General features: G+C 45.8%; 1 long non-coding RNA gene across 9 annotated transcripts; it reads right to left on the bottom strand.

Moving 5' to 3' along the window:
- Positions 1-404: 404 nt before the first annotated feature.
- Positions 405-14,274, bottom strand: LOC130865892 (uncharacterized). 9 transcript variants are annotated; one of them, XR_009056285.1, is made up of 4 exons: positions 14,029-14,274; positions 5,673-13,946; positions 5,043-5,121; positions 405-4,383 (listed from the first exon to the last, which is right to left on the bottom strand). It is a non-coding gene; the product is annotated as an uncharacterized LOC130865892 (long non-coding RNA). The 9 variants fall into 9 exon arrangements; XR_009056286.1 differs by having other exon boundaries at positions 405-5,121; positions 5,673-5,773; positions 6,434-13,946; XR_009056287.1 differs by having other exon boundaries at positions 405-1,175; positions 2,067-13,946.
- Between the last annotated feature and the right edge of the window lie 12,667 nt (positions 14,275-26,941).

Raw genomic sequence — 26,941 nt, 5'->3', positions numbered from 1 at the left:
ACTTAAAAATCAGAAGGCCATTTGACTACTGCATCCCAATGACACTGACAATTCCTGCTGACATTTGTTGGGTCCATACATCATTAGATCAGTTCTTATTTTCAGTGCAACAGCAACTCCAGCTAGAGGATTTAGAACTTGAGATAACTGGAGGCAGAATGGTAGACAGTCTTCCCACAGCCACGTCTTAAATAGGACTAATCTACACAATGCAATCTATCTCACAGCCATTCCCAGAACCACCCTGAGTCTCCTGCCAGCGGGCTTCGCTAACTCTGATTACTGGGGAGAAAAAAATAGAACATTAAGTAGAGAAGACCAGTATGATGTCTAAAAATAGGCATTAATTAGATATGCTTTAAAAAAAAGACAAAGGCTTAGATCCTTGTTTTTCTTCTCAATGTTAATTTATTGTGTAATTGCATATTGTTAATAAACCGTTTTCACTGGTGTTAATGAGTTGACAATATATAAAACTCCTTTAGATAGGTTATCTCACTAAATTGAGTTGGAATATTTATTTCAGAAATTTTTTTAAAAAAAGAAAGAAAGAAAGAAAACTGGGATGTCAGAAAAGCCAAGTGACGCGTCCAATTACCCTCTATTAGCTTTTATTGCTGTGTCACCGATTGCCATAGACACGGTGACTCAAGCAACACGTGTTTAGTATATGCCACGTGCACAGGTCAGGAGTCCAGGCACACTTTGGCTAAGCCCTCTACTCTGAAATCAAGGTCCTGGTAAGAGTTGCAGACTCACGTCAGGCTTGGAGTTCTTTTCCAAACTCACGTTCTAGCTGCAGAATGCAGTTCGCTGTAGTTGTTCCTTAAAGCTTGAACTGCAGGCTTCCTGCTGTTGTCAGCTGAGTTCGGTCTCAGCTCCCAGATGTCACTTGACCACATGGCAGCCTACTTCTAAGGCAGCAGGGAAACCTCTCTCCAGCTGCCGGGTGATGGTGTCTTTTTTTTCTGTACTGCACGTAACTACAGTGACTATCCTAACATCCGTCAGTCAGCTTTCCATTGCGGTGCTATCTTAAAGAAAAAGGTTGATTTTGTCACAGAGTCTCAGAAGTTTCAGCCCACAACCCTGAACCTCATCTCCTTGGGCCTGTGGCCAGACAGAGTACCACGGTGGAAGCATGCTGCCAGTCAAGATCACGCCTATCATGGCAGCTGGAAAGCAGAAGACAGAAGAAGGGAATGAGCCAGGATTCCATATCAAATTGAGCCAATGACCTCAATATCCTCATCAAGATCACACTCCCAGTGCCCTCTTCCTTCCTCTAGGTCACACCTCCCAATACTGTCAAAGGCTGGCAACCAAGTCTTTTACGTGTGGGCATTTAAGATCCAAGCCCATAACTTAACAGCTTTGCCCTTTAATACAAATTCTTGGAGCCACTGTCCATCATGACAACATGTACCAAACACTCCCAAAAGGAGGGTTCATGGTGTTTGTACCAAGGAATGAGAATCTTGGGGTCATATTAGAACAATGCCCTCCCCAGATAGCAAGTTATGACAGTCATAACTGTCATACCAGACCCAGATGAGTCAAGAGCATTTCTTACAAACTTGAGTTATAGGTCATCAAAGGCCTAAGCACCAGTGTGTCACTCCAAGTGACATTCATCTCTCTTCGGATACCCTTTGTCCACGGAAGACACAACTGAAGTGTATTCAGAAGGACCCAGATTAAGTCGTGGACAAGGGCTGGTCCCGTCTAAAGTGGTCACAAATGCACCCTGGTGACAGGAACTAGAACTGTTGATGGGAACTTTCCCTGGGTGGCCAACAGCACTGACTCATCATGTTCACAGATATGGTGGGCCTGTTGGTGTGTGGCTGCCAGCTCCCTTTGTGGAACCACTGTCTTCGCTTCTTTTCATAGGCTTCCCCTAACCCTGATCAGAACCAACATTACCTCCGGCCTCCAGCCCCCTGGTTTCTACTGTTTGTAGATGGCCAACAAATGGTCATCTTATGACATCCTCCTGCGACAGGGGACTCTCCTGGGGAGGTCACCAATAACTACACTAACTGCTTCCACAGCCTGTCTTGTACCATGGTTTGGCCTTGTGGCTCTGCAGTCTCTGATGGAGATCACCTGATCAGGCCTTCTCCTTGTCCATCCCAAAAATTTTCTCACACTGTTCATCTGTGATTTTTTTCCTCTTGATCTGGCAGCTGTGAATGAGGAGAGGACATGGGGGGGGTGATGAAGAAAGCACAGATGGAGGAACATGGAGGGCAATCTGTCCCTTCAACCTGAGTCCTTTCCCAAAGCACTCACCTGAGAAAGACCTGGTGGTCTACAATATGATGTTGGGAGTTGGCTATTTCGGTCTACTTGGCACATCTAACTCCATTGCTGCATCCACTCCTGCTTCCTGGCTGAGTGCAGCACTTACCACCGAGTGCAAAGCTGGTCAGAGGCCGAGGAAGCGAAGACGTGCCTGGGAATCCCACGACTATGTAATCATTTTCTTCTGGTGACCTCATAGAGTTTCATCATAGTCAACACTGAGCACTCTGAAGCCTCAGGTATTGGCACCAGATAGATATTCTGGGTCTTGGTCATGGATACCCTTCATATGACATTGAAATTTTTGGCCAGTTTAAGCACTGGGAAGTCATTTTCTTATTTAGGGGCTGGCCAAAAGAGATGAGAAAATTGGTGTGGGCACATAGCCAGCCAAGGGCCCTGGTGACAACATAGAATCTCTCAGTTTATAACAATGTGACAGTAGATTAATAATATCAATAGTGAAATGATTGCTCTGGCATTGTGGCTAACAAAAGACCAGATAAACACACACACACACACACACCAAACAACACGCTTAGATGCTGGTACCACTGTTCTCATTCTTGTGATAGAGAAGACACCAAATTCATCAGTAGAGGACATGTGCAGAACCCTAAGTGGTAAAGCAAGCTTTGAATCCAGGTCCTCTTCCCTCTCTTGACAGACATTTCACCTACTGATGTCCACAGTGGTCCAGCTGCCTTCTCCATCAAGAAGAGTAACAGAGTCACTGTTAGACCATATGGTACCTTTCCATGAGTCAGAACAAGGTATTCCTTCATCAAAACACTGGGATGTTCTCTGCCAAAAAAAAAAAAAATGCTGATGGATAAATAAACATATATATCTCCCACATCTTTAATCCATCTGGCGGTACTCCTTAGGTGGCTCAATGTCCAATCTCACAGTTCCGTGAAGCAACCCCTGGGGAAGAAGCATAAATTGTCTTGTATGGTCTAATTCAGTGTTAATAGGATTGGTCAGTACTGTTGTGTCTTGAGCCCAGAAGGCTTGCTCTCTTATAGGAGTTTGAGAGTTCTATGTCTCTGCTGTAATGGAAGACAGCTTCCAGATGACTCAGAAAGAGTAGCGGGCTTCTGTTTTCTCCAGTTTCCCATTCCTTTGTGAGCTCTGAAAACCCACGGGTGGTTAATCACAACATGTAGCTGACCCCACTTCTCCCCAGGGCCATGACAAACCATGGAGATGACAAACCACAGGCCAGTGTGCAGTGAACCTACCAGACCTGTGGAATTGAGTACCACAGAGCAGGTAACCCAGTGAGACCATCCCATAATGTTCCCTCTCCATCCGCAGACCACCTGGTAGCTGTGTTTGTCCTGAAAACTGCAAATGGGGAGGGATATGGAGGGAGGCAGGCTCACTGAAACATCCTTGAAAAGACTCACGGGGTATTTGTTCTCCAAGGTGGAGTCTGCGGAGGGAGTGTGAGAATGCTAATATAGCATCCAGGGAGCTCGGAAGGACTGGGAGGTGTGGCTCCCTGCTGCTGCTGTGGCTGCTGCCTGTGTCAGTAATGAGCAGGTCTTCTAATTTTTTATTCCTGGCATATGGAATTTTTCTCCCTTCGGAAGGAATGGTTTCCAAGCAAAAGGAATTACTAAAGTTAATGCTAACACCATTTGGAAGAAGGATTTCAGTTTCCAAAGCCTGGAAGATCACCAGTGGTCCATGGTTCCTTCATCTCCAAGAACCTCTGTTTCCTCATCTGCCTGACCAAATTGGTGAAGGGCAGGGAGACACAGAGCATTTGTCTAGGGGTCTGGCATCTAGTACCTACATAATAATAAAGAACAATATTAATACTATGTCTAACTTTTCCCTGAGAGACGTGACAGTACTCTCTAGTCCTGGACCATGCAGCAGTTTCTCCTACACTCAGCATTTGGACCTTGAAAGAAATGCTGCAGGAATGCAAAACCTCAATGAAGAATTAATTCTGCAAGGGGCATAAATTTGTGTGCACAATCATGCTGCCAGCCTCACCTCTGCCCTCCAGTCCTCCTGGTGTGGATTGCGGCAGCAATTTTAGCAGAGCCCAGTCTCCTGAGCCTAGGAGATAAGACAGTATAGGCAGTCCAATAAGAAGAGGCATTTAGCCGAATACTCTTATTATTAAACTGCATGGTTCTCTTTGGATCCTGGTCCAGCTGCTCCTACTGCTTCTGCATCTCTGCTGTCAAACCTAGATCTAGACATGGGCCATGGAGAAGAGGACCAGAGAGTCTGGGTACAGCCAGGGACAGACAAGCCTGAATGGATTCTTACTTGCACCCCCTTAATGACTTCTCTTTGAGACAGGATTTCTCTTTGTAACAGCCCTGGCTGTCCTGGAACTCTCTCTGTAGACCAGGCTAGCCTTGAACTCACAGAGAATCACCTGCCTCTGTCTCCCAAGTGCTGGGTTAAAGGCATGTACAGTCACCGCCCAGCTTAGAGAGAACATTTTTTTTGTTTTGTTTTGGATTTTGATTTTCCAAATTCGTCTAAAGTCCCTTGTCCAGTAGAAATTTTCAAAGCCAGGAAAAGAGGATGAAGTGGTGAGTGAAAACGACCGAGATTTGAAAGATCCAGAGCTTTTCCAGCTTGGTTGTGCAGATTGCGTGGTGCACACCAAAACAGCCATCCATGAAGCGGTCCCCAGAGAGGCTAACACCCCCTCCCCTTTGTCACGAGTCAGAGGAGTGCACAGCTGTGCTGTCCCCAGTCACCTTTCATCTCTCCAAAGACTCTGAAGAGAGTTGGAAGTCTAGCTTGAGGCCACACGGGGCTGAACATCTCAGAGGGACTCTGAAAGCGGAGGAACACAGCACTGAAGAAAATGACAATAATTTCGTTTCTTTGAATTCTGTTTTCCTACTTGCCACTTGTCACCTTGGGGAAGGTAGAGGGTTATGGACTGTGTCTTGGTAAAATACAGGTCTGTCTCCAGCACAGCTCATCCTCCTGATGGGGGGGGGCATGGTGACACTCCATTTTTTCCTTAAATAGTAATCTAGTGCCAAGATTTATGAGCTTTATTATTATTATTATTATTATTATATTGACTAATTAAGTTTTGTGTGTGCACGTGGCACAATATGCAAGTGAGATCAGAGGACAACTTGCAGGAACTGCTTCTTCTCTTTCCCACTATGTGGGTTCCAGGGATGGAATCCAAGTTCTCAGGCTTGGTGGCAAAGTGTCCTTATCCACTGATCCAGGTCGTTGGCCCTCAGATTCTTAAACTGCGGGTCATGACCTCACACAGGGTTGTGCAACTCAAAGTGCGTGCCACAAGAAATTTGAAACAGTAAAGGGCTCTGACAACACAGGGACCAAAAATTAATTTAAAATCAAACCTGATCTGAGTCTGGGATGTCTCTGGCAGGAGCTCGCTCTTGCTCCATTGTATGACTTCACTGCGGCCTTGGTTCTCAACACACCACACACACATTTTTCCCTGAAAGTGCCACAAAGACACAAATGTCATCTGAAACCTGCATCGTATGTCATGAGTTAGTGTTTTACCGTATATGCCATGTTCTGAACATTCCAGAAGAATGCAAGTATTAGCATGCAAGTATTGAATCAGTAGAACTTTGGATTGCACCGGGTTCAAACATTTGATTTCCAAAATTGCTGTTTGAGTTGCTGACTTCTGTTTAATATTTTTAATTATTGAGTACATTTGGGCTTGGGAAGACTTCCCCAGCAATTTCTGAAAAGGCCCTAAACATGTGCCTACTATTTCGCACTATGTATTCATGCAAAGCACTGTTCTCGGCATTTTTGATCATAACATCAAAATATGATCAATTCTGAAAATCAGTGTTGAATATTCTCTTCATTCCACAGTAACAATATCCAGCCAAGGTTAATTCTTATGTAAAAACAAACACGTGAATTCATATCTGGAGCATGCAAATTTACTTCAATTTCTAATAAACTCTAAATTATGTGTATACCAAAAGATTGTGTTGTGTGTATGTGTGTGCTCACATGCGTGCATAAGTAGAAGCTTGTGTGCACACACGTGCATGTATCTAGAAGTCAGAGATCAATCTCAGCTGAGGTTCCACAGGTGCTTTCCACATTTTTTGAGATAAGGTCTCTCACTGACCTGCTAGGACTCGTCAAATCGATGAGGCAGGCTGGCTAGTGAGCCCCCAGCATCTGTCTCTTCCTCCTCGGAGCTATGATTACAAACAGGTGCCACCACGTACAGGTTTTTTTTATGTGGCTTCTCGGGATCCAATACAGGTCCTCTGATTTGTAAGGCAGACACTTTACCAAAAGTTCTCTCTCCAGGACCCTCAAATAATTGTTTTAAAATAAATTTCTTTATGACTTACCTGTGGCAAATATCTGATTCATGTGCCTATTTTATGGCTATGTATATCCTGAGTCATAAAAGAACTTCTCAGGCACAAAGGGACCACACAAGGGGAGATGTCTATGAAGTTCTGGTTGAACAGATACAATTAGATCTAAATTCAGGGCAGAGAAGTGAATTTTTGCTGTTGAAAAGTCAGGGCTAAGCCAAATAGCTGTCTTGACTGATGTCAAGAAGGGGTTTCCCTAAAAGACCATCTTTCTCTGTGAGGAGGCGTGTTGGGAGCAGTGAGACCCCAGATCCTGAATTTCTTGTAATCCCCTGATCTGAGTGCCTACAGCTGCTCTGAGCATGAAACCTTCAGGAGTTTCTGATGGCAGGAGAGTGGTTTCTGGTGGGTTTGACTGGTGTGTGGCTATCTCTATATAATCTGCCCCTGAACACAATAAAGGAGACATTCTTGGGGAATTCAAGGATGACCCATGTCGCTGTCTCTGTCTGTGTGTGTCTGTGTATTTTAACCTCCAGCCCCTTGCCCGAAGCTCGGTAACTGGGTAATAGTGCACAGAGCGCAGACACGGGGGCGTGGTGCGTGGCAGAGGCAGACTTAGCAAGGAACTACCTGCTGTCTGTTAGTCAATAGCAATCAAATGGTGGCAGACATACCCTAAAGTATCATGACCTTGTTGAATGACCTTCAAGACAAGAGAGGGACTTCATTTCTTCCAGACCATGAAGTGGATAAGAGAAGAAAGCTCTGCCATGGCTCCAGAATAAGTAATAATACTGTAATACTGCTCCTGAGGCCATCACTTACCCAGCCTATAATAGCATAATATAGACTACTCTCCACGGGTGGGGATAAAAAGAGCTATCTGATGTCTGGGTAAACACCTTAGGAAATTTCATTTGTTTTTGGTGATTTTTGTTTCTTTGTGCTTTGCCTTGGTTTGCCTTTTGCTTCTGCCTCCTTCTTTGGTGGTTTGCTCTGGAGGTTCAGACTGAAAGGGTGGTGTGAAGAGTCTCCCAGAACCGTCGGAGAGAAGGGAAAGAAAGGGTGCTTCAGCGTAGGCTTGTTTTCTCATGCAGCCTGTGGAAGCTGGATAGTGGGCTCCTGAAGCAGAGACGTGCAGCTTAATGGCACTGAAGAGAAGTCGGGGGTGGGTGCCTGAGTGATGGAAATGAGAACGGAGCTGCACAAGCGCGTGGGGGAGAGAAGGAAGAGGGAGGTTGCTAGGCAACTTCCCAGGGCAGAGGAGAGAAGTCTTGGGGGAGGAGGTACCTTTAAGGGCACCACTTTTTGCAGTGGGTGACTACATGTGGTGGAACAAACAGACCCAAGAGAGGTTGGTCACACCTAGCTGGCAGTTCTAGAGACGCTTCTTGCAGCAATAAACAGTCAGGAGGAGGCCAGGGTACCAAGACCCTGGAGTGTGGCAAACGGCCTGAGCAGCAGCTGGGATGCAAAACAAAAAGCCCAAACTGTTTATTCTACAACTTGTACCATGGAGAACAGAGCGGTCCAACTGGCGGAGGCTAGGAGCTGTGGTTGAAAAACACATTCACTAAGTGCAAAGTAGGTACCATGCTTTGGGGTACCCCCTGGGAGGGAAAGAGAATCACAAAATCCTTACCCTAGTCAGCCCCTCACCAAGCCTTGCCAAGGAGATGTGAATTGCTGGGTGGTTGTAGCTGCAGAGTAGAAACAACGCCTTGTAGGTAAGACTTGACCAGTCTACAGGGCAGGGATGTGGGCTCTGGAGTAACGGTGGCCTTGTGGGATGCGGGTGATAATGGTACCCGCGTCAGAGGGGTTGCTATGAGAACTAAATGAGTTCACAGCTATAAGGTGCGAAGCATAACATCCAGCAAATGATGAGGTTTGCTCAGTAATTTCTAAAGAGAAACCAAGGAAGGAGGCTAAGAGCTCAGTCCTGAGTGGGGCTTGAGACTCTCTCCGTCCACACGCATTTTATAGCTGCCTGGAGGTTGGGAGCCAACTGCTCGCCCAGTCTGCCACACGTAGGTTCTTTGCTCATCCTAACAGAGAGTGCATACCATTGAAAGACACCTTCTCTGAGGAGGAGGCCATGCCTTGAAGCTCAGATACACAGGTCAGAGTAGAAGCGAATCTGAAAAAAATACAACTGTCAATTCCCTCCTCCTGCTTTCTTGTTTTCCTTTGCTGTCACCTGGAGTGAGGAAGAATGAGTATGTGTTATGGTACATGATATTTTCCATCCAGAGTCTGCCCTGATCATGTCTGCTCCATCCCTTTCTCTTTCCTCCCTATCTACAAAGCCTCAAGATTGCTTCTCAGTCTCCCTAGAATGGTTCTGATGTCCTTATTGCTCCTTCATGCATACTGGAAGTTCATCATTTCCAGCCGTCTTGGCCAGACAATAGCGCTGCTGGTTGAACAAACATAACTTTAGACCTGAAGATAGACACACAGTGTCTCAATCCTTCCTATCTGTGATGTGCTGAGGCCTAGATAAGAGTATCCTAAAGGCCCATGTGCTGAAAGTCTTAGCCTCCTGCCTATTACATTATTAGTTAACAGAATCTTGAGGAACTGCTGCATACTTGGAGGAAATAAGGTTGGTGCAGGTGCCTTTGAAGGGCCCTAGCTCTGACCTCTCTTCTTCCCAGATGTCAGGCTGCAGGCAGCCTCCCTCACCACATGCTCCACCCATGACATGCTGTCTGACCACATGTTCCAGAATGAGGACGCATCATCATGGATGGAAGCCTCCAAAGAAGTGAGCCAAAATACACCTTTTTCCATTTTAGGTTCATTTACTTTGGGCATTTGTTATAGCAACAGAAACTTGATTGGCAGACAACAGGGTGATTGATACCTGGCCAAGGCAGCTGACACACAGAGACAACTCTGGCTATACAATATACAGGACTTTATGGCACAAAGCCGTGCTGAGAACAAGGAAGAAAATGCTGCCACAGAAGCAGGGGGAGACCTGAAAATGCATTTCTTTTATGATGAAGGCTGCCTTGCCGCACCCACTGTTCTCCTTCCAGCAGACCACCAAGGACTACACAGAAGAGAAAGGCATGTGGCTGAGACCACCTTCCACCCTTAGGATGTGGCCAGAAGGGGGAGGCTCTTAAATTAGGAAAGCCTCCATTGTCTGACCCAACCCAGGCTTTCTGGCCAATCCAGTTAAAGTCCAAGAGTCTTTTGCTTGCTTGATACCACATCTGAGGGCATCTAACCGGGGACAGGAAGAGAGTGCCCTTTCAATGTCTCCTTCCTGTGACAAGCCATCATCTCTGTGTCTAAGTCCTGGGACATCTTTGGGGGAGGGAGTGAACGCCGCCATCACTCCCTAGGTAAGGACTCTTCAGGCCCCACGTGGCTGGTCGGCTATCCCCATCCGCCTCCATCTGTTGTGCTGGCCTTATGCCTGCTTGCATGTACACTGGACCCTTGACCTTAGGCACACATCCAAGGCCACACGGGCTTAGACGGCCAGTCTGAGTCATGCTGAAGGTGCCATCTGTCCTGCAGGAAGACTGCCCCCCTTGTCAGTCCAAAAGCACTGGCTCCATATTTTAATCACAGCTGGTAGCTGCTATTTGCTGAACAGAAATACGTGAACAGTTAGCAAAGGGAGGCTTGTATGTACTTCAGGGGCAGCTTCAGATTTCCGCTGGACATTTCAAACACTGGAGGCTTAGTTGTAGAAACAGGGTCCCCAAACTCATAATCAATGACATTAGAAAATCACCCAAGAATAAAGAATGATAAGGACTCTGAGGAAAACAGAGAAATATTTCAGTAATTGGCAGAATAACTCAGTAATATTTTTCCTAATCTGCTACAGTTTACAGGGCAAATGTTGCCCAGTGGCCTATGTTGTTAAAAATCTTGTCTCTAGCCTGAGGCAACGAGGAAAGGGTGGAACCTTTAAGAGATGGGGCCTTGAAGAAGGTAGTCAGGCTTTAGGGGATACACCCTTGAAGGGGCATTTGGACTCTGGCCCTCTCCCATCTCTCTTTGTTTTTGAGGTGTCAAATGGTGAGCTGCTCTCTTTGCTGCGTGCTCCCTCCATCTCAAGTGCAGACAGTGGGACAACCTCCGTCCACAGCTATGAGCCAGCATCGCCCTTCCCTCTTTTTAAGATGATTCTCTCGTGGTGTGGGGGGGGGGTTGGTGTCACAATAAAGAAAAACTACACGATGCAAAAATCAAAACTGGCAGAAAGGCTCTTAAGGTTTCTCTGAGGATGACTCGGATGAAGGTTCACACTTCCCACCCTACACCATCTCAGAACACACCCAGGTTTCTCACAGAGAAGTAACAAGATGAGAGGCTCCCTGCAGGTATCCAGGCAAGGTTCAGATTGACTTCGTCAACCCGGATCAGACTTTGGGGAGTCTAATGCCAGAAGGTTTATTGTAGGCACATTGAAACATAACAGAATTTGGAAAAAGTTTTCCAGGCAACAATAATTCCCATAATTATTCCAGTTCCAGTTGTCCAATAAAGCTTAAAGTGTGACTACATAGAAACTCCTTACATGTGGCCCTGAGGGTGTTCTGTCTGGAATCTAGTGTGGTCTCTGACCAATACCATAGAGGTCAGCGGGTCATACAGTGCGTGGGACATGTCCCCTAAGGTTGGGTAATGTCCTAGGAAGGGGAGAGTCTAGGATAATCATTCTGGAGAATTTGGGTGAGGTCTGCCTCCACAGACAGCAAAATGGTTACCAGATCATTAACAAAATCCACTTCCAGCCACCTGGGTAGGAAAGCAAGCATTTTATCATCTCCTCCATTGAGAAGAGGTCTCTCCCTGTGTGTTTCAAATTCCTGGTTTCCTTAGTGATCTGTGGGTGTTAGGACTTTTGTGGCCCCAACAGCAAAGCCCAGCATTTCATGTCATCAAAGAGAAGGGACTAGCCCCAGACATAACACCATTGTTTTTCAAGTCTTGGCAGTGAAAAGGTTAAAGGGAATGCCTCTGTCCCAAAGGCCTCTGGGAAGAACTGGAAGCAATTACTAACAAAGCTAGCTCCAAGGCGATCCTTAAGCTTGTATTTGTTCCCTTAGTTTATTGGACATGGTCAGTTGCTCCTTCAAGCTCCAGTGGCCTTGGTCCTTTCTACCTCAGTGATATCTCAGACTGTTTTTATAGTCTCTCTCCCATGTGTTCCAGCACACCAGATACTGACAGCTACAAGCTGGATCATTCCAGGGTCTTATCCACCTCCTCGTACTTAATTCTTGAGTATTTGTTTAAAGCTTCTCCATTCCCTCACTTGAGTGTGCCTTGCAGTGAACGCTTAGCTGGGGGCAGGTGTAGAGGAAGATGGAGCCTAAGAATCTTTTCTGCAGAAAGGCAACTTCCTCTGAACATTCCCTCCAGCTCACTGCAGATTTGAGCCCGTGGCAGAAAGGAGGAGAATAAAACATTGCAGAGAACTGCACGACTGTGCTTTGTCTAGTAAATCTATTCCCTATGCCTGAACTTACATTGCATGGGAGTGGAGGACTAGCACACTTACGAGATCCTACCTCGTGACCCATAGTTAGGATGTGGCAAAGCGGGGGTTTGAACCTAGGACGTCTAACTCTGAAGTCCCCATCTAGGAGAGTCTTGTTTCTGACTTGAGCAATACCTTCTCATGTTGCTCTTATGACCACCATGCATCTGATGACCGCTGGCCCACAGCTGGTACTGTTTTACCATCCCAGTAAAACCTCTGTCCAGTGCTCTGTGAGATTCCTTACACTTTGTTCTCGGAAGAACATAGTCCTGAGTCCTCAGCTTTTTGTCAAGCCTTTTCCTACACTAACCCTGCTCAGCTGTTCAGCTAAGTTCCAGCCATTAGATTTTTGGACAGGTGTGAGAAACCAGCTTCCAGAAACTCCAAAATATCCCGGAGACTCATGGCCAGTCTCTGAGAGGTCCCTTGAAGTCATTCTCACTTGGCTTTGCAAGAAATGTGCCAGTGCCTGAGAGTGTTTTTCAAGGAAATTCTGCCCCTGTGAGTTTTTTCAGAATTTCTTAAATATCTCAAAGTGAGCCCAGGGCTAAAGGCCATCAATTTTGCTTCAGGTATCTTGGTTAATGTTTGATGGTAGATCTGGAATCCACTGTTCCCTGCCTTTGGATCCGTGGCCAAAACTCAAAAGTCAGAAAGAATAAAGCCCACGGTTAATATCTCCTTACACACAGAGAAGGCAGGGTTTTCCCAAGCAAAATGCTGACATAAAACAGCTGCTTCCTCCATAGAAAGAAAAAAAAGAAAGGTAGATTGGAAGGGGACAATTAAAGACTGAGAAACGAAAGGGCAAAGAAAAAGGGAGAGAGAGAGAGAGAGAACAATCACAGACATGGCTGGCACGACATACAGGACTCTTTCTTTATGAAGTTTTTTTGTGAAATCGCCTAAAAACTACTGTTAAAGAAAAACATTATTGCTGCTGTTTTGCAGTTAAGGAAACTCAGCCTAGGGCCAACTTTTACAGGTGCCCTGACATAGGTAACTAAGAAAAATGAAAGTTTAGGCAGTTATGGTATCCATATCAGTAACCTCAGCACTCAAGAGGTTGAGACAGGATCAGCTGAAATCCACTCTGGAAGCTATCCCAGACAAGCGTCCCAAATTAAATTCGAAAAGCACTTGCCTGAGGACCAAGACACATACATTCATGCATACATGCCCACATATGAATATACATGGAAAGGGAAGAGACCCTAGCGCCGCAATCCCCTGTGGGGCATCTACAAGTTTTGCATTAGGCTCCACCCCTTCAAGTTTCTACCATCTCTCGATAGCTCCAGGCTGTGGTGAGACACTTGCGATTCAAACTTTAGCATGTCTATTTTATGATTAGCAAACTTGGGAAGCATCCTGACTTGCACCTAGGATTCCGTCTTCCCTTGCTTCTCCCCATCGGTCTGGTAAGTTGTTCTTCAACGCTATTCCCCTTTGTCTTTTCTATTCTGAGAACCTCCTAACCCCAACCTTCCACCTCTCTTGCTTTCCCACCTCACATCCGGGCTTGTAGCTTCAACTGTGGTCATCGTGCTGGTGACCCCCAAGCTCCGTCTCTAGTCCATATGTCTCTACCCCCCAACCCACTTGGTACCTCATGGGCTGGTGTCCAAGGATGAGCAGCAACGGATCCGCCTGGAAACTTTCTTCCCATGGTCCTCCTCACTTCAAGTTCTCTCCTCTAGTTGTTCCGAACAACTGTCATGGAAGCCTCTTTGACCTTGTTTCTTCCCATGCCCTGTCTCTCCAGGCGTGATGGTGATCCTTTTGGTGTTCTGCCAGCAGAGAGCATCCATTAGACAGCCATTTCTCATGCTCCACCTCCACCTTTGGAGGCAGGTCCCCAGGCTCTCTCACCTGACCACCAAGAAGTCATGTTATGGTCTCCTCACTTGGTTCTAGCCTCCTTAGCGTCTTCTCCATACAGAAATTCAAAGTGAGCCTTCTGAATGTCATTTGGGTCATACCGAACATCTGCCAGAACTGTCCCTGTCTACCACCTACCCTGTTCACGGCACCTGTGGTACAACAACACTTCCTCCTGCAGCCTGCAACCCCACACGAACTGGCCACCAGCAGCTTGGCTACCGTCCTCTCCTTCCACCCTCCTTCACCTTCACACCCCGCCCCTGTCCTAGCATCCCCCCACCCCACCCCTTGAACACGCTGTGTGTGCTTTCATTAGACCCTGCTTGATCTTGTTCTTTCTGCCCCAAACGTTCACCCTTCAGACAATCACGCTGCTTCTGACCTATGTTTAAATATCATTTTGATGGGTTCCCTCCCCTGTCTCTGCATCAGTATCATATACTTTATCTGCAGCATCCCCAATTCTCATTGTTTCTCCTGTTTCCAGAATCCTTGCCTCTTCTGCTCCAGTTGACATGGAACATTGACTCCATGGGAGCTCCCACCAGGGTTTTGTAGACACAACCTGGCAGAACCTTCCTACATGGCACACCATATGCCTCCTGCCTCATACCTCAGGCGACTCTACATGTGCCAAGTAGCGGATGCCACAGGATATGCCTGATGCCCACACAAGGACAACCCACAGTTTTGAAGTTGATACCCTGAGGGGTGTAGAAACCTGCAAATTCCTCCCTTGTATAGAGTATCCAAGCACCTCGGCTCTTGTGGCCAATCAGGAAGCAGTTCTGTGGGGTGTGGAGGTCATTTGCACTTGGGCTCCCAGCAGGAGCCATCAGAGGACACACCTGGTGCTCCTCCTCCAGCCTGTCTGCCTCTTTTGGTTCTCCTTTGCTCTTGCATCCCAGAAAGAGAAAAGAAAAGCACATATGCTCTAGTTTGTTTGATTTTTTAAAATTAATTTTTAGAGATAGTTTCAAGTAGTCCAACCTGTCCTCAAACTCATTATGCAGGCAAGGTTGACCTTGAACTTCTGATCCTTCTGCCTTCCACCTTGCAAGTACTAGGGTTCAGGTGTGCTGGAACTGAAAGGCCGGGTCTCCTGACTGCTAGGCAACCACTCCACCAAGTGAGCTACATCCACAGTCCCATCAGCTCTAGTTTTAAGCACTGTGTTCTGAAAATACACACACACACACACACACACACTTCCTAGCACATCTCTTCTTTATTTTCCCCCTCTGCTTATCAGCACATGGGATACCATATATATTTATTGTTTCGTTTTGTTGTCTGCCTGCCTCTTTACTCCAATATAATTTTCATGACTTCTCTTCTATTGAGTTTACTATCGTACCCTATGCATCTAAAATATAGGAAGTACTCAATAAACATTTGTTGAAGGAATGAATAGGTGTGAAAAGGAGCTTGTCTTGGAAAAGCTACACAAACCCATGGTCTCTACAGATGCTGGCTTGGAGGAAGGAGCTCTCTGAAGATGGGCAGAGCCTCAGGCAGGGCTAATGAGGGAGCCTGGTGGGGAAGAACCACTCAGAAGCAGGTTGGTCACTCCCTAGAGGTGAGGCAGGTGCAGGGGCTCTGCAAATATGCACCCACTTTCACTGAAGTCTTACCATGTGATGCTCTGAATACAGGAGCCTCACACATCTTGAAAGGAATATGTTATGGCGTTGTCAACTCCCTTTCCCAAATCTTTAATGCTTCATCTACACTGCCTTACATTTGGGGTTAAAATATACTTTGACTTTAGGTAACATTTTTGTTTCTATTGAAAAAAAAAAAACCCTAGTCAAGTCTACAGTATTATATATATATATATATATATATATATATATATATATATATATTACCCAGAAAATTACCTTTCACAGGAAGAAAATGCTAAAACCATATCAAATGTTCCACGGACTCAAGTCTGACATAAATAAATTCCGAATGGGAGAACCAACTCTGAGCATCACCCCCCTAGGAGTTATCCCGCCTTCCCATCCCCTGCCAAGGCAAACACCGGTATCTCTGTGATCAGCTTGGAAATCAGCCATATCAGGAGGCTTTTACAGCGGTTAAGCAATATATTTATTTGAAATACAGACTGCCTATGAAATAGCTAAAATTACTTGTCTACTGGAAACAAGATCAATAGAGAATAATAGCAAGTTGTGAGGCACTTTGAATCTGGAGAACCGTACTTTATCTCAAGTACAGTCTACTGAACAAGGAGGGTCTGTGATGAGAGACACAGCGAACTTCAGAAGAACAGCATCTGTGAAGGCTAAACTGCTATAGCGGAACATACAGACACCGTACATCTTGATTTTAGAAAGTCAGTCACCATGCCATTCCTTAAGGGCAACGTGGAGAAACGAAGCCCTTCTTCGTGTGATCAGTGTGACAACTGCATGTAATTATATATTTTACATATGACAGACTTCTGGTGCATAACAACTGTCAGATAAATGCAAGTTATTATTGGCAAACTTGCAATAGTCACCCAAAGAGAAGCACCATCTGCAAAATGATCACGTGTAAGAAAAGTTAAACGTATCTGTTATCAAGCAGGCAGGACTAGGGCTCAGCCAATCCCATGGAGAAGCTAAGTCAGTGAGCAGGGTCGGGAGAGCGTCTGATGCTGGCCCCCTTGGATGCCGGTAGATAGAATGAGGACTCAGAGAGTATCTGGATTGTGTCAAAACCAAGTGAGAACCGCTGGTCCAAAACCGCCAAGCATTTCACTGCTGCTCTACTCATGACAGCCAAGATACGGGGTCAGCCGAGAGGCCCATCAACAGATGAATGCAGAAACATGGTTCATTGTACAAGGGAATTTCACTCAGCCATAGAGGAGAATGAGATCCTGAAGTTTTCGGGAAATGGATGAATCTGGATATCACTGTGAGGCAGAATAAACCAGACTCAGAAACAGCAAATACCTCTTATTTCCTCTCCTATTTGGAAACGATAACTCTCTCTATACATGTGTGTGTATATATGACAAATATGTATATGTGGTCTGAAAGCAGAAAGGCACCCTGAGAAGGGAGAAAGGTCTAAAGGGTGAGAGGAGGGGCAACAAGAGAAGATGATGGGAAACACACGACAGGGAAGCTGTAGGACCGCTTGGAGGAGAGTGGGGGAGTGAACAAGAACCAAGTCTAGTGACGTGTATGTGTGCCAATGTCACCTTGAACTTACTACTTCATATGCTAACTAAAATCATTACAGGATCATTTTTGGAAGGCAGATCTGAGATTACAAAGGTGCAGAAGTTCCAGGGACTGCTGGGTATGTTCGGTGTCTTGATTGTGGTGCTAGTCTCGTGGATGTTTATGCACACCCAAAACCTTTCCAAGTGCAGACTGGCAAGATGACTCAGTAGATTAAGTCATTTTTCACCAAATTTTATGACTTGAATTCAATGTCTGGAACCTACGTGGTAGAAGAAAAGCTCCATCCCCTACAAGTTGTCTTCTGACCTCTGCATGAATGCCATGATACACACACACACACACACACACACACACACACACACAGAGAGAGAGAGAGAGAGAGAGAGAGAGAGAGAGATGCGCATGCGCATGCATGCAAATGTAATGGTGGAGCAGAGACAACAGGCAGGAGATGTGGCTGGATTAGAGACAGACAGAGAGCTGAGGGCCTACATCTTGAGTCATAAGCAGGAGCTAGAGAGAGCTAATTCAAAATAGTTCGAGTCCTTTGAAACCCTAAAGCCCCAGTGATGCATTTCCTTCAGCAATGCCGCACTTCCCAAAGCTCTCCAAAGAGCCACCAGCTTGCCACTGGGTATCTAAATGCCCATGACTATTGAGTGCCGTCTCCTTCACCCACCACACAAGGCGATGCAGAAAGCACAGAAACAAACTGTGGGACCCTCAAGGCCCTGATTCCAAGCAACAACTGTACATCAAGGTCTTAGCTTTTTAAACCTTCTCAAGGTATTCTCCTCTAAGTCCACTCTAACCTCTTTTCCTTCCTCTAAACTCTATGGCACAGAAATTGTGTCCATTTTATAAGGTACCAGGGGTCCACATGGGCTTTCCTCATTGTTCTTCTGCATTGTTTGTTAAAGGATTCAGCAAGTCCAATTAAAAATACTCAACAAACTAGTGGAAAATAAGACAAAGATTAGGCCGTGTGGAAACCAAGGCAGGATTTTCACCACTGATGTTGAAGTAGCTGAACCCACCTGTCACAGGCAGCTCTTCTTCCCAAAGCACTGGTTCTGCCCTGACAATCACACAGAAGAATAAAGAGGATTTTCTTCTGTGGTTGACTGTCTCCTGAGATAAGAAGAGGTGTGTTGGGGACTGTGGACCCCCAAACCCTGAATTTTCTGTAAACAACTTGTTTTCTATGCTTGCAGCTGCTCCGAGCAAAACAGCTTGTTTTCTTGTGTTTGCAGCTGCTCTGAGCACGGGACGAGGGAGTGGTTTCTGGTGGCTGCAGCTGAAAGATCCCGAGATCTGGGGCATGGCCAGAGCCCTATATAAGCTGCCTCTGAACACAATAAAGGGGGCAGTGTTGTTTTAAGGATGACCCGTGTCTCTGTCTGTGTGTCTTTGTGTGTTTTAAATCTTCAGGCCCTTGCCCAAGACTCGCAAATCATCCTTAGTATAGGTAGTATGCTACAGGCTTTAGTACCGTAGTACACATAGTAGCACGGACAGTATAGACGTGGAAACACAGTCAGTGAGGTTAAGTTCCCCACGACTTCCTAATCATTGCATGTTCCTCCTCTTTTCTCAGGAGGGCAAGACAGAGAGTGTAATATAGACTCCCTCCGCATTGGACAAAGCCTCCAGAGCAGAAAGGAAGTCCTCCTGTCAATCACACCCCTGCCAACATCCTTCTGTTCTTGCATTTCTGGTTGTGAGCCTAGCCATCTCTCCAGTCACGTAACTATGTTCTTATTCTTCCTTTTGACATTTTCTCCAGTGCCTGGCATTGTGCTGAGAAAATGAAAGATACAGTTAGAGAGTGGGTGGATGAATGAGGAAAGCGTATTTCAGGACAAGGAACTAAAGGGGAAGAAAGCAATGGGGGAGGGAAGGAAGGGGAAGTGATGGAGATGAAAACATCAGTGGTTAGGGCTGTGGCCCTGACGGCAGGTGATCTGAGTTCAGATCCTATTCAGCCCCTGTTACTCTTTCTGAAAAAGGCACCTAAACTCTCCCTTGTCGGTACTCAGTCCAGTTGTGAGTCTTGAGTGTGTTTAGGCCCATAAAGGGGCTAAAATAGTGCCGACAGACTTTGGCCTGTAGCTCAGTCTCATCCAGTATCTGGCTTTTGAAACTAGAATATAGCAGCAGCAGCAGCAGCCATGCCCACTCAGAGATGATGGTTTGCTGCCTGCAGCATCCTCTGCAACAGTATCCTCGCCCCTCTGCAATGAAAGAAAGCAGATGGGCAGAAAGCCCTAGGCCAGCACGGCCTGAGGCATCTTCCTCCTCTCCTTTGGAGACAAAGAAGCTTCAGCTAATGCCTACTGCAGAGCCAAAAGTTCCATTCTTTATTTGGGGACTGTGGGTGTGCGCGTGCGCGTGCATGTGCGTGTGCACGTCTCCATGCACATATGGGTGGGTGGGCATATGTGTGCATGTGGAGACCAGAGGTCATCACCAAATTCTCCCTTAATCATTCTCCATCTTATTTCCTTTCTACAAATTATTTATTTTTCATCCTGACCTCAGTTCCCTCTCCCTCCTGTCCTCACATTCCCTGCCCCCGGTATCAACAAAGCATGGCATATCAAGTTGGTAAGACTAAGCACCTCCCCTTGTATTTAGGCTGGGCAAGGCCACCCAGTGAGGAGTAGGTCCCCAAGAGCCAGTCAAAGCATTAGACAGTCCCTCTCCCCATTGTTAGGAGTCCCACAAATGGACCAAGCTACACAACTGTCACAAATATGTATAGGGCTTAGGTCAGTCCCGTGCAGGCTCCCCAGTTGTTGGTTCAGACTCTGTGAGTTCCTATGAGCCACCTTGGTTGTTTCTGTGGGTTTTCTTGTGATATCATTGACCCCTCTGGCTTTTATATCCATTTTATGTCTTGAGACAAGGTCTCTCACTGTGTGTGGAACTCTCTCACTTAGCTAGACTGGTCAACCAGAAAACCCTGGGGATCCTCCCTCCTCAGCCTCCCTAGTGCTGACATCATGGGGACTCCTCACTTCCCTTGATTTCTATTGTGGGTGCTGGGGATCTGAACTCAGGTCCTCATGCATTTGTGGTAAGTACTTTATCAATTAAGCCATTTCTGCAGCCTCAACAGCGCCATTCTTCAATTCTAAAAGGGAGACTTAGGCTGTGTGTCCTTTCTCTTTAAAGCAGATCTAAATTTTTACAATTTAACTTCAGGACCCTTCCCTCTACTTTGCATATGGCACTGACTCTGCTTCTGGTTCTTTACACTGGGAGCTTAGGTTCTCCAAGTTAGAGCTGAGTTATTCATTGCTTGCATGTGCTGCCTTGAACAAAATTAACACCTGGGGACTGCATGGTCAGGGCAGATATTCACCTCTCTCTGTCTCTGTGTGTGTGTGTCTCTCTGTCTCTGTCTCTGTCTCTCTCTCTCACACACACACACACACTACAAACCCTAGCGACAAAGCACTAGGAACCACTGGACTTTGATCCTATAGCAGTGACAGGTAGATCTTTGTGCCCCTATCCTGCCTCTTTACCTCTTTATTTTCTCCTCAACTGCAGGGTTAGTGGCAGCCCTGCCCTCCTGGAAGAGCCTGCACCTACAAATGGCATTTATTTAGTTTCCTCTGGGGCCTTGGCCTCCCCTAAGAGGCTTAGAAGTCCATGATGAGCTATCCCCTCCCGGCAAGCTTGAGTGTGGAGACAGGTGCTGCCCCTCACATTCCATGGCAGGTGTTCCAGAGAATTCCTACCATACTTCTTGGGCAGCCACATTGGCTTCTGTTCCTCGACACTACTGGTCACTCTCATGAAGAATCTGTCACCTCATCAAAGCTGGTCCTTGGCCTTTTTACCCAAAACCCTTCACACTGACTGAGAGCCCAATGGCTTTGGGAACCTCCCAGGTCCTCTGCACCCTTTCCCCCTCCCCCAAAGGAGGTTGGATGGCCACAGAGTCCTTTAACTCAAGTGCTGATTCCTGTTTGAGGTCAGGGCACCCTCATTGCTATAAATTCCATGGAACAGGGTTAGCAGCTGGCTTGAGTGTTGACTTGTTCTTAGGGCAGATGGCTGACTCCACCACCTGCGAAAGCCTCCACAGGAGCTTGGCTTCTCTGCCTCACTGACTTCCTCTGGTCTCAATCCTCAGTTTCGAGGGGGAAAAAAAAATACTTCAGCGAGCTCTGAGAAGCCTGAGTTTCCCCAAGTCTCCTTGGAGTTCAAAGATGAAGTCAATGTTTGCCTCCAAGAAAGAACCCATTAGCTGCCATTGCCAGCGTGGGTGTTTTTTCTTAGCAGACACAGACTCCCCAGAACCTCCACAGGTCACCGGGTCAACAGTTTAGCATGCAGAATCTGCAAATGCTGGTGGTTTCCCCGCTCAGAACTGCCAGGTACAGTTGAGCTGCTTCTTCCAGCTCAGTGGTCTGGCTCCCCATAAGGGACCATGCTGAAAAGTACCTGCCACATTCTGCAGATGAATCCCGGGTCCCATCCGGGAGACTGCAAACCTAAGACAGAGCTGGAAACCCAAATACCTCTCCTGTGTGTCTGGCACACTCTGTATCCAGCTTGACTTGAAAGAAGGGCTTTTCTTTCTTTCTGATTTTTCTTCATTTCCTTTTTCTTTATGGCATTTGTATTCCCCTAAGACCCAGTAAGTAGAGGACATATTTGTAAAGTAATGGGTAAAAATGATTACTGGGTTTTTTTAAATGTGATTTCTGATGTTCCCATTTTTATTTAACTCAGCAATGACAGTTATACTGACAGCCACACTTATTCATGGTCTTGATAAATCGTCTTTGCCTAATACTGCATTAAGCACTATTTGCAAAGTAGCATCCTTGGATGGCTTCTGCCACCACGTTCAGGGCCTTTGCTACCCAACCTCCTCAGGGGCTGCCAACATCTGAGCAACGTTGGCTCTTCGTTATAGGATTCCATCTGGGGCAGATAGATGTCTCAGAGCTGGCACAGGAGGCCGCCTTTCTGGGATAAATGGCCCCCCAAAATGACAGGTTCATCCTAAGCTGACTGTTGCAGTGCATGTCCTGGGAACAGACTCACTCCAATCAGAGAGAGGCCACTGAACGGGCCTTTTTAATTACACCCCTCCGCACCTCACTTATTAAGACGTTTGGCACACGCTGACGGTGGAGATTTTCCTGCATGGTTCTTTTGGGAGCTACCTAGATGACTTTGGCAGAAAAGTGACATATAAATAACATTTAGGGTTATTATTATTATTATTGGACTAGGCTCTCATCCTGTGTAACTGGGAATTCTAATGCTCCAACTTGCTTGTTATAAATACTGTACCCGTCAACCCTTCATACAGCAGGGACGTGGTAGGGGGATGTGTGAGGTACAGATCTGTTCATTGAAGCCTGTCTCAGAATCATCCTGCATGTATAAAACACATCACGATAAATAATTCTCTCCTTTTAGGCAATCTTCTCACCTCTACGTCTCCAGGGATATAAGCAGCAGGCAGACTTTACACCCATTTTAGCAATGGAAAACAGATAGGAATTACGGGTGAGACTATAGAACAAGTGACATTAACCTGGTCCCAGGGTGAGATCACAGGACTCATCCCAGAAAGGGCTGGTCTCCAACCAGAGACAGAGAGTGGGGATGTTCAAATATCTTCACAGCTTGAGAGAAGAGCTTCCCCTTAGGAAATCAGATATCTGATCCCACGTTGACCGTTGTGCTTTGCTCTGAGTCAGTGCTGTGTTCCACCCTCCACACCGGGGTGGTGATAAGGTACCCATAGAAAGCCCCTGCTCTCAGGAAGCTGGACCCTGATGTTACGTAAACAAATGAGCAAACGTACAAACTAATGCCAGAAGCAAGGTTCAAAGCAAATACACGTCAAGTCAACACAACAAAGAATGGCAGTGGGTCAGCACAGAGACACTTCCATAAAGGCTGGGGAGCAAACAGAAGAGTGACACCGATGACAAGGGAGGCCACAGAAAAAGGTCTGTCATTCTGTTAGCTCAGTGGCCATTGGACACGGCAGAAAGGGCGGCAGGCTGCTCCGTATAGCCACCCTGCGCCTCGGTTTAGAGCAAAGCCTTCTGAGTTTGGGGCTGGTATCTCAGCGGCTATTGGCTAGAGGAGCAGAAGGACCTCCCGCAACACATGCCCACACGGTTAGAGTCTTCTTGGCATGTATGTGTGGCCATGTGACTAAGGTCTTGTCAACTAATAAGCTGCGGGCAGAAGAGACCAGTTCTGCTCTTAATAAGATCTGCCACGTGTTTCCCTGTTTCTGCTTCCCCCGTTGCACTTGCTGCAATGACGATACAGCTAGAGAGTCAGCCTCGAGTCCCAACAGCATAAGCAACCCTGGGGTATGGTGAACGACAACACAGAATTTGTGATGAAATACTCATTCCCCTTTGCTTGAGCCATTGTATTGGTTTTAGGGTTTTTGTTGTTGTTGTTGTTGCTATGGTAGCTTAGGCTGCATCCTAATACAGAATGTTTTAATCAGGAGCAGTTTAAATGTCAGTAAGATTAATCCACCTGCCATGTGGATCCAGATGGAAAAATAACAGGTTGCAAGTACAAGAAGAGACCAGCCAGGAACCTAGTGCATTCACCCAAAGACATTGATGGCTTGCAATAGTGTTATGATCTGATTATGTCCCCCACAGGCTCATCTCGCAAACATTTCAGTGGATGGCCTTATTATGGAGTGCTGGAAACTTTGGGAGGTGGAGCCTAGTTGAAGGAAGTTGGTCACTAGAGACATGTCCTTGGTGATATCTTGTCCTGGTTTCTCCTATATTCCCCTTTTCTCTGAGTCCTGTCTATAAGAACGTCTTCTTTCCCAGGCTTCCACAGCTGTGATGTTCTGCCTACATACATAAAAGCAAGAAACCATGAGTTAAATCTTCTGAAACCATGAGCTAAACCCTTTGAAGACATGAGCTAAACCCTCCGAAACCATGAGCCCAAATCCATCTTCCTTCCTAAGCTGTCTTCTTGTGTCCTTTGGTCACAGTGACAAGATAAAAGCTGACTCTGGCAGTCTCTCTGCACATAATGACAGCTTACAGGGAGTTGGAGAGCCATTTTTAGAAACAAAAGCAAAAACGATTTTAGAATGAACTGGATGTCTGGGTGGAGGGTTCAGGGAAGAGAAGTCAAAGCAATGGATAAGATCCTTCAGTGATTTCCTCAGATCCTCTTAGGTCTCTGAGGAGGAGACATTGGGCATCTCTGGCATAGGAACCTCTCATTCTCTGAGGTAACAACTGCCTCAACTGTCAGTCTAATAGTTTTCTCTACAGATACCACTCTCATGTGCCAGATTTAACTTGAAACCAATCCCTGCTGGTTTAAAACATAAAAACGTTTTTGGGGAAGGATGATGATGTTGATCACAGAAGTCGAGTGTAGCCATAAATTTTAAAAAAGGATGAGAAACAAGGACTAGAAAGATGACAGGTACTAATCAAATGTTCTTAGCTCTTTACCCCCAAACAGATAATTTCTATGCCTACACAAATGACCAAGGATGGCTGTCTCCAGCTTCTGAATCTATATACCTTCCCACAAGCAAACTGTGCAAATCCAAATAGATACGTGCCCTCCTTAGACTCCTGGGGGTGGTGTGAGAATTTCACTAGTTCTGGTGAGGAAGGAGTGCCTCAGCTGTCCACACATACTAGAACAAGTCACCGAGAAGCATCCGGCGAGCCAGACAGCACCTCCCACCCCAGGGGTGTTCTAACACAGCTCAGACTGAGTACAGTTCATGTCAAGTTCATGAAGACACAGCACTCCATGGCCCAATGGCTCTTTCCACGTTCTACTTCAGAGCTAACCAGAAGCTAACCAGAAGCCATCCCCAGCTGATAAACATCTTTTTTATCTTTAAAAATTTCTTGAGCAGAAGGTTTCATTGATTTCCTGGGGACTCCTTGCAGGAGCTCACAAACACTTTCAAGTTGTTTATCCCCCATGCTCTCCACAGCATATATCAGCTGCTCATTTGTCCTGCAATGGTTTACCTGTTGGGAAGCTGGGCCGGAGAGGGTATGGTATAGACAAATAACACAAGTGTGAACCTGAGTCTCAAAAATTTATCTGAAGACTTGAATCTTAGATTTGTTGTTCTAAAAACTTTTATTCTGCAAATATGTGAGCCAAGCTTCCAATTAGTCCAGTGTCCCTCTTCCCCTTACCTACCCTCAAATGCTCATTCTTTATTCCCATCCAGAGCTCCCTCTCCCTACTTCTCAGAATGAAGTTTTAAAATTGAGCTATAAGAATGGATATAGCAGCTCTTTATCTGTCAGAGAAAGATTAGCTGAGGATAGTTATGGGCCCCAGGCAAAGATAGGAATGCAGCCTGCCTCTTAAAGGCTTGATTGGGAAGGTTTTATTGTTATTATAAAGATCCTCTTTCCTTTAAAAGTTTACAGCTAGGTTTTTTTCTTCTTTTAGTCACAGAAGGTCATGTACTTTTTTTATTAGATACTTCTCGGCTTTAAGGCTGAGATTTACTTAATAACACATACAGTTGAGCAATGAGGATGATGGGAACTGAGCAGGACCTCAATGGAACTTTACCAGGACCTCAACACCATGAACCATGAGCCTCTGGGTGACATGTGAGGTCACAACCTTCCGCCACAGAACAAGCCCACACTAGGAGTGGAGATGTATGTTTTTCATATGTCAAGACACTCAAAGAATGACCTTTTGATTTGCTTTGTATCTTGTGTTTCCTTCGACATTTTTATTATACAACTAATAATTATGATACAACATATAAGAGGTATTCTAAAATATAATCTTATTATTTCATGCATTTTAAATTTCATGCTCATGGCATTTATAACCAGTTATCATCATTTCTTACTGTCACTAAACTGATCAGTGCTTTATATTTTTAAGTTTTAAATTGTGGTATTAAGACACACGTAACATTAAATTTACCAGTTTAGCTACTTTTAAGTGTACAATCTAGTGATGTTTGGTAATTACATAGTATGTGTGACCACTATCTATTTCCAGAGATTTTATCCCAAACAAAGGTGTGATGCCCATGTAACAATTACTCCCCATGCTCCTTTCCCCTGGGTAACTCCTGGTATCCTCTATCCCAGTTTCTGTGTCTTGGAGTTTGACCTATTTAAGCTACTGTATGTAAATAAAATGCCCAGTATTTATTCTACTGTCTTAATAAGATGTCATACCCCATCTCTTCAGCCCCTTGACTACAGACCTCTCAATCTTATGCAAGAGGCCTGTGGTCATCCATTACAGCCAGTGGTGTTCCCATTGGAAGACCTACTATGTGCACACTATTTGTTGAGTGCATGGAAAACCTGCAAGCCAACCATTCCTTTCCTTCACCTCCTACTTAAGAAAGCAAGGCTCCTTCAGGTGGCACCACGCAGTTGGGCAGTAGCAAGCCAGGAATTCACTAAGGTCATCCAAATACCTTGCTGTTATGCAATTCCTTCAGCTCTGCCAAAGAAATGCTATCCATCTGCCAGCCTCTCCGTGTCACAGAGCTGTCCTCTAGATCCTTGCTGAGGATTAAAACCATCCTTGTTATCCGATCTACACTCAAAACTTCAGGCTGGGAGAAACACATCCCTGTCGATGGTGTGTGCACTTTCTCCAGAGGCAACTCAGTAATGAAGCAGCCAGCTTGGCCTCTGAAATGTAGTGGTTTGAATGAG

This window comes from Chionomys nivalis, chromosome 24, assembly GCF_950005125.1.
Source record: "Chionomys nivalis chromosome 24, mChiNiv1.1, whole genome shotgun sequence".
Taxonomy (NCBI): domain Eukaryota; kingdom Metazoa; phylum Chordata; class Mammalia; order Rodentia; family Cricetidae; genus Chionomys; species Chionomys nivalis.
The sequence above is the reverse complement of the archived record's forward strand: the minus strand, read 5'-3'. Positions and strand labels throughout refer to the sequence as shown.